Below are 7,408 nucleotides of genomic sequence, written 5' to 3' on the forward strand. Positions count from 1 at the left end.
CCCCTCGTCTAAGTCGCTGATGAAGATGTTGAACAGGGTGGGCCCAAGGACCGAGCCCTGGGGGACCCCACTGCCCTGATAGTAACTTTTATGAGAGAAGTAGCATAGTATAAGCATCTCATGACTAGTTATCTAGACCCATGGTCAAAGTGCAACTGGTACATTGGAGAAATCTTTCCATTACCAGTTGTTGTCTTTTTTTTTTTTTTTGTATTACAACCCTCACTAATGGCTATTCCTTGGGAGGGGTTTACTCTAGCTAAAGATTTTTGCATTTATTTGCCACCAGTTAAGAAGCTATCAGAGTCCATGAACAATTGGTCATGTTTATTCTCCATTTCAAATCTGTTCATTTTAGCAACAAATTTGGAAAAAGGTAATGAAACTTCTTTATTTTCTCTTTTGTTACACTTCACTGGTTAAAAAATCAATCGTACTTTTGATCTGTCAGTAATACTGAGATAGATTTAACACTGGTTTATTACTTTTCATTTACAACTGGATTTCATGTAATCTATTTCAGTCCTTATAAGGAATTTTATTATTCTTTATTATGTAGATCATGGGGTTCTCATTACATCCTTGAAATAAATGAGATTTTTGCATATCATTCTGAGATGCTTCCATTTCATTTTTTCTATTCATGTAGCTTTCATTATAAATGTTATTTACTGATTTTCATCCTTTCAGTAGGTATCATTTAGGGATTTTTAGTATGTCTATGCTTCATCTGGCTTCAGTATTTCCTGTTATGATGTGAATGTTCACTTTAATGCAAAGGATGTGCAGATCTGTCTCCCTTAGCAAACCATCATGCATCAGTTTCATTAAGATCATCTTTCCATCTCATTCAGATAAAGTTCCACATTTTTTTAAAAGAAATGAAAACCCAACCTAAGCATTAATATTTTTCTCTTTGTTAACTTTATTTGACTTTCTTTGCTGGAGTACACTGAAATTTCCAAAGATGGTGCAAAATCAAAGGACGAAATGAAAAGGACTCAAACTACTTTGGAACAAAATGATTTGCTCATGCTTAAATTGACCTCTAACAAACCTTGATCAGCCCTAACTGAAACTGATTTAAAAATAGTATTCATATGAATTATAAACCAGTTGATAGATTTCCTAAAATGAATCCAGTACAAAATACCAGAGTTTATTGAGCTTTGTCTCTACATTGTTGAAAGGATCATTAATTATGAATTATTTCCCTTGTACTTTGTGTTAATGATTGTTGATCTTCAAAAGGTTAAGCTATGAATAATCATGTTAATATTTGCACTGGAAAGAGACAAGTGGCAAAACAGGTTGCTGTTAGGAGGATCTAGAATGTCATCTCCACCTAGGTCCTGGAGAGTGACCAAGTAGAAAACCTAACTCAAAACTAGGCCATGATAGGGTGGCAAAAGTTTGGTTCTTGCTGAATTTCTTTGGGTGTAAAACCTAGCAGAAATATAATCTCATCATTCTTGAGTATAGAGTGGGACTGGTGACAGTAGATCATAAATAGAGATATTTAACTTAAAAGGAAGCATTTATATTCTAATTTTTTTTCATTTTTTCAGATTTTGTATTAAGCAGCTTGGAAAATCTTTGAATATACAGAAGTATCAAACTCTAGCTCCACTTTTGTGTGCTCAAATTACATTTATAGGAGTTCTACAACTTTACATATGTGAAGAACATGGTCGATCTTGCATAAATTGTTCTGAATATCTCCTTTCTTGATTTACTTTCTCTATCTATAGTCACTGTGTGTGTGTCTTTTTTTTGCTTAGATATAGGATACCTGAATTGATGGCAATTAATGACTTTCTTGCTAGGAAAGAGTAATATGTGTAATATGGCAGCAGTCTCTGAGAGAATTTCTTGGTTTTGCATTCCGAAGACAGTTTTTTTCAGCTCAGTCATAAAAATACATTTGAAACAATGGAATTATTCTAATGATCACTGAACTTGTTTTGCATGCATACTGGTATGTAGTATTTTATTGAGTTCTTCCCATTCAAGAACTAGGTTCTTTGCTTAAAAGAGCAACCGCATGTTTAATTCAAAATAATGAAACTAAATAAAAAAAAAATCAACCAAACAAAAAAAATCTTGTTGAATTGTTCCTCTATTCATTATCAGTTCTACCTGTGCACAATATAATTATTTCTGGCTTGACTTTGAAAACCGTAATATTTTCCCCATGATTTTTAATGAACTCTTATTGGAAAAGAAAGAACCCAGGGTTTCCTCCTCTTCTGTGTTCACAGCTTCTGCTGAAAGACTCGTCAGAGAGGATAGGGGATACAGTTTTCTGAACAGACAGGTTTATAGTTACTGTAGAGACTCACTACAAAACTCAAGTAAGTGTACTTCTTAATGTCAACTACCAGAAGTAAGAGGGAAATTTTGGTGGAAAAACATGAAAAGCATAAAGCTGCTATATTAAAAAAATTGGCTGTATTACACTCATAGGTTAAGTAAATCCTGATTCTGAACTCAAGGGAATTTTTCCTGTTCAAATATAGGCTTTCAGTTGCCTCTGAGAGATGAACTTTAGTCATGTTGGTGGAAGATGAAAATGACCTCTATCTGCCCATTCTAGTCTGATGTTTATCTTGTATAATTTTGATTTGATTTTTTAATTACCTGAGACTTGTACAGAAATGAACATGGACCATAGTCTTCCTGGGACAGATCCTATTTCACTTGTTAGATGTCTAAAGGCCAAATCCAAGCTCCAAATGCCTGCCTCCCAGCTGAGTAAATAGGACATATATGCATAAAGTTTGGTGGCATTTCAGGTCACTAACACTGGTTTTAGATCTTACAGTCCCTGTACAATGTCTTGACTTTCTGGCCACTATTGGAAGGGATCCACTCTTACCACTTAGCCATTTGGAGTACTACAAATGCAATGTTTGCCTGTGCCCACTGTTGCAATACCATTCTGCTCAGGAAAGTCCTTTATCTGAAACATTAATTGCAGAAAAATGAGGGAGGTGGAGGACATAAGTCCTCTTACCTTTCAGCTCAATATTTCAGTGGTTGACACAATTTCCAACATAGTAGGAGACATAGGGCCTAGTTTCTCCTGAGGAAGAGGAGGTTTGAACCAAATTTCCTATTTCCCAGCACAATGGCCTAACCACAGGCTAAACAGGAGCTTCATGCTTCCTGTTGAAGATAGTTTCCTGGGCAGCCAAAAGGGAAAATATCTTCTACTTCATCCACAAACCAGAGGGGGCCTGACTCTTTGGGAGGGTAAAAAGGATTGTCCCTTGGTTATGGCCTCTTCTCTTGACCCCAATGATATTTCTACAGTTGGCACAAAATAGTATGTGGTTAGGTGAGCCAGAATTGAGAGCAGGAATTAGGAACAAGGCTACTTAGTGACTGGTCTTTATACTTTAGCAAGGCTTTTGATATGGTCTCCCACAACATTCTCCCAAGCAAGCTAAGGTTGGATAAGCATTGTATAAGCACTATAAGGTGGATAGAAAAATGGCTGGATTGTCAGAGAGCAGTAATCAATGGCTCAATGTCTGTTTGGTATCTGGTATCAAGTGGACTGCCCCAGGGATTGGTCCTGGGGCTGGTTTTGTTCAATATCTTCATCAACAACCTGGAAAATGGGATAGAGTGCACCCTTAGCAAGTTTGCAGATGACATAAAGCTGGTGGGAGTAGTGCATATGATGGAGGGTTGGGCTAGGATTCAGAGAGACCTTGACAAATTGGAGGATTGTACCAAAATAAATCTCATGAGGTTCAGTAAGGACAAGTGCAAAGTCCTGCACTTCAGACAGAACAGCCCTATGCACTGGTATGGGCTGGGAGCTGATCGACTACGTAGCAGCTCTAGAGAAGAGGATCAGGGGGTTACAGTAGATGGTAAGCTGAATATGAACCAACAGTGTGCCCTTGTTGCAAAGAAGACTAATGGCATACTGGGCTACATTAGTAGGGCAATTGCTAGCAGATCAAGGGAAGTTCAGGAGATCAGCAGTTCAAGAGCAGATGCAGTACAGCCCAGTGTGGGCTCTGGGCAGTAGCTTCAGGAAGAGCTGGGCAGTGGCGAGGGGAAGGGAGTACTTTTCCCCTGTGCTGAGTAGCCCTGCTGTGTGCCCACAGGGTGGCAGGACTCATCATGGCAGAATAGTTCCTTGGCCAGGCAGGACCGAAAGACAGCTAGACAAAGCCCCTCCATAGGCCTGATCCAGCCTGCAGGCTATATTTTTCCACCCCTGTGATAAAATGATGAACTCCAGTATATTGCCTATACCTTATGAAATAGATTATATCACAAAACATTTCAAGGCATTTAGAACAGTATAGTTATTTCTGTTACTGATAAGGGGCCCCCTATCAACTTACAAATATATGGAATGGATGTGAAAGGGAAGCTAAGTAAGTAAGTTCACTGTTGTTTTGCTGGTATGGAAAGGGAAAGAGAAAATATTCTTTTTTCTTTGCATAAAATGTACTCCATAATCATAATTGGATTTAACAGCATTTGTATATTGATGTACAAACATTGTATAAACAGCTGCATTGTACAAACAGCATTTGTAGAAATTTAACAGCATTTGTACATTTGTATTCTATAGCTGGTGGCTTAACAATTGAAATATTTTTAAAATATAAAAAATCAATTGAGATTATACATATAACTAGACTGTTAAAAATAAAAAAACCCTTTGCTATATTTCCTTTGTGTCACTAAATTTTTCTGAACAAATATTTTGTTAAGAATTGTAATGAGTCTATTGCTGAAAAATGAGAATATTATTGAAAATCATTTTTTTCCTTAAAATGGGCAATTTGACAATAAATCCCAAAGTAATTATTTTTAAAAATTATTTCCTGTCTTCCTTTTTTGATTGAAAAATAGGGAAAAATAATAGAAGAAATGAAAAGTGAAAAAGCAAAATAAAAAGGGAAAAGGAAAATGTAATACAGAAACATTTTTTATAAGTGAATAAATATTTTTATAGATTGTGGAATATAAATTATTTTATGTTTTGAAAGTTTTAGATTCTCAGTATTTCAGCCAACTCTAGTTAAAATATAGACATGGATTTTCTATAGCACCCAGAATTTCCTTTATTTTGCATTGTAAATAACTTGGAAGTGATACAAATAGAAAGGTTCAGCACACTTCTTATCCTGCAGTTATTTTTGATGCCTGTGAATATGACAAACGTGGAGCTCCTAGAATATTGTAGTGACACTCTATATAGTATTAAAATAAATGAAACTTAAAGAGAGTACTTCTCAAAAATGAAATACTAGTCATTTTTGCAGCTGTACTTGTCATGTGTCTTGGGTGAAAAATCTTTGCTTTTAGCATAAGAAGAAGAATTGCTTAAAGAAAACAAAATGTGCAGTGGAAAGGACCTTTTCTACAGCAATTAATGGAAAAGTCAAAAACATTGATTAATGTGAAACGTCTTGGTAAAGGACTTAATACTCGAGGAAAAAATAGTTCATTTGGGCATGGATATGTATGGTGAGTTAGTTTACATTAATAAACTAATGGCCCACCCATGACCATTCTAAATCCAGTCTGCTTTATTTCAAGGCCTTGTGAACTTTTCATAAAATGCAGCCTGAGAGGCAGAATAACTGGTGCTAGAAGTCAACCTTGACACATGACTTAGAAGAGCTGTTGGACATTAGTTTTTGAAACTATGAGCTGCTGAGCTGCTCTTTGGGACCCAGCAATGAATAAGTAATTCATTGCTATCAGAATGAAATATAGTGGTAAAGGCATTCCTGCCATTTTTATTCCAGTATATTTAGTAAAAGTCATTTTAGAATATCTTCAATTGCTTGGCTGGAAGAAGTGATCACATACCTAAAGTGTAGCGGCAAACATGAAGGTCACTGGTCGCCTCCAACTAAATACAATCAGGCAAAAACTGGTCATATCCAATTAAAGTGACTAATCATTTTAGGACTCTCTCTATTTGGGTATCTACTTCAAGACAGTGTGAAAAAGTCTGATTTTCAAAGTGACCTTGTAAGACATAAAAAATTAGCCTTCTAAAATCAATAGTCACCTTGGAAAAATGCTGGCAGTGTTAGTAGAATTTAATTTATGGTGCTGAAAATTTTTTACAGTTGGGGAAAGTTTAAGCAGTTCCACATACAGACTAAGTATAGACAGTGAAAAAGCCCAAGGCTGAATTGATTGAATCTTCGAAGGTTAGTTTAAGCTGTGTAGATTGAACCAATAAGAAAGTGACCAGACATTCTCTTTTGATTCTGGAAATGCAGCCACATGCCTACAGCAGCTGTGACCAGAAGCTGGAGGGCAATAGATCACACCTCCCTGCTCAGCTGAAGCAGATAGCTTGGGCTAAGGCTAGCCCACTCACCTTGAGTGGGGGTTTGCAGGGGAGGTGCAAAGCATCTTGGGATGCTGGAGGACTATGAGTTAACTTGAATCTGGAGGAGATCTGGGACCAAAGTTCAATAAATTAATTTAACTGAAATCAGTTAATTCTGATATTACATCCATCTACGTTTATCTTAAAATAGTTTCAGCCATTTTGACAGTGGTTTATGTGCACTGAACTTCTGTCATGTTACAGATTTGAACCAGTTTCCAATTACTTAGGTTGTTTGCAGAGATTAAAAAAAAACGAAAAATGTGCTTTACTGGAAGAATCAGTGTATTACTTTGACTTGGCTTTTGCAGTGTCTATAGATTGGGTGCTACAGTTTAGCTAAAAGGCCTTTAGCTAAAAGGCCTTTTTGGCACTTTTAACTAAAACTAATTCAATCAGCTATTAGATCAGAGGTGGCCAAACCATGACCTGGGAGCTGCATGCGGCTTGCCAGCACTGTATGTGCAGCTCAGCAAAAATTGGATGAAGCCCCACCCACTTCTCTTGGAACTTCTGGATCAGGCAATGCTTATTCCAGAGCTCAGGCTCAGGTGCTGAGCTGCTGCGAAGCTTACCCAGGAGCAGCTCTGGGTGGCGCAGCACTTCCCCTCCCTCCCTGCCCCCTCTCTCCGGCTCTTCGGTTTCCATGGAGGATTAGATGTGGCTCCTGGGGTGAGGAACTCTGGCCACCCCTGTTTTAGATGAAAACACCAAAAAAGCCCCACTAAAGCTCCCAATCTTTACAGACAGCAGGCAAGCTGGGTCGAACTCTCTGTCTCTTCTGGGCATGTGGGGCTTGTTGAGGGAATGCACTGAATTTAAAGCATCATTTTTATTTATTTTTTTTATGTTTGCAAGCTGCCACATACTGGTTTATATGTAATTTCTGTCAGGAGCTACATTGACTTGGAGAGATTTTTGTAAACTGAATTACTTACAGATTGCTGTGTTTTTATCGGCTAACCCACTGATAATTTTTACAGCCAACAGTAGTTCCTCTTGACACCTTTTTTTTTTTTTTTT

This window comes from Gavialis gangeticus, unplaced genomic scaffold, assembly GCF_001723915.1.
Source record: "Gavialis gangeticus isolate Ggan-Ray unplaced genomic scaffold, GavGan_comp1, whole genome shotgun sequence".
Classification (NCBI taxonomy): Eukaryota; Metazoa; Chordata; order Crocodylia; family Gavialidae; genus Gavialis; species Gavialis gangeticus.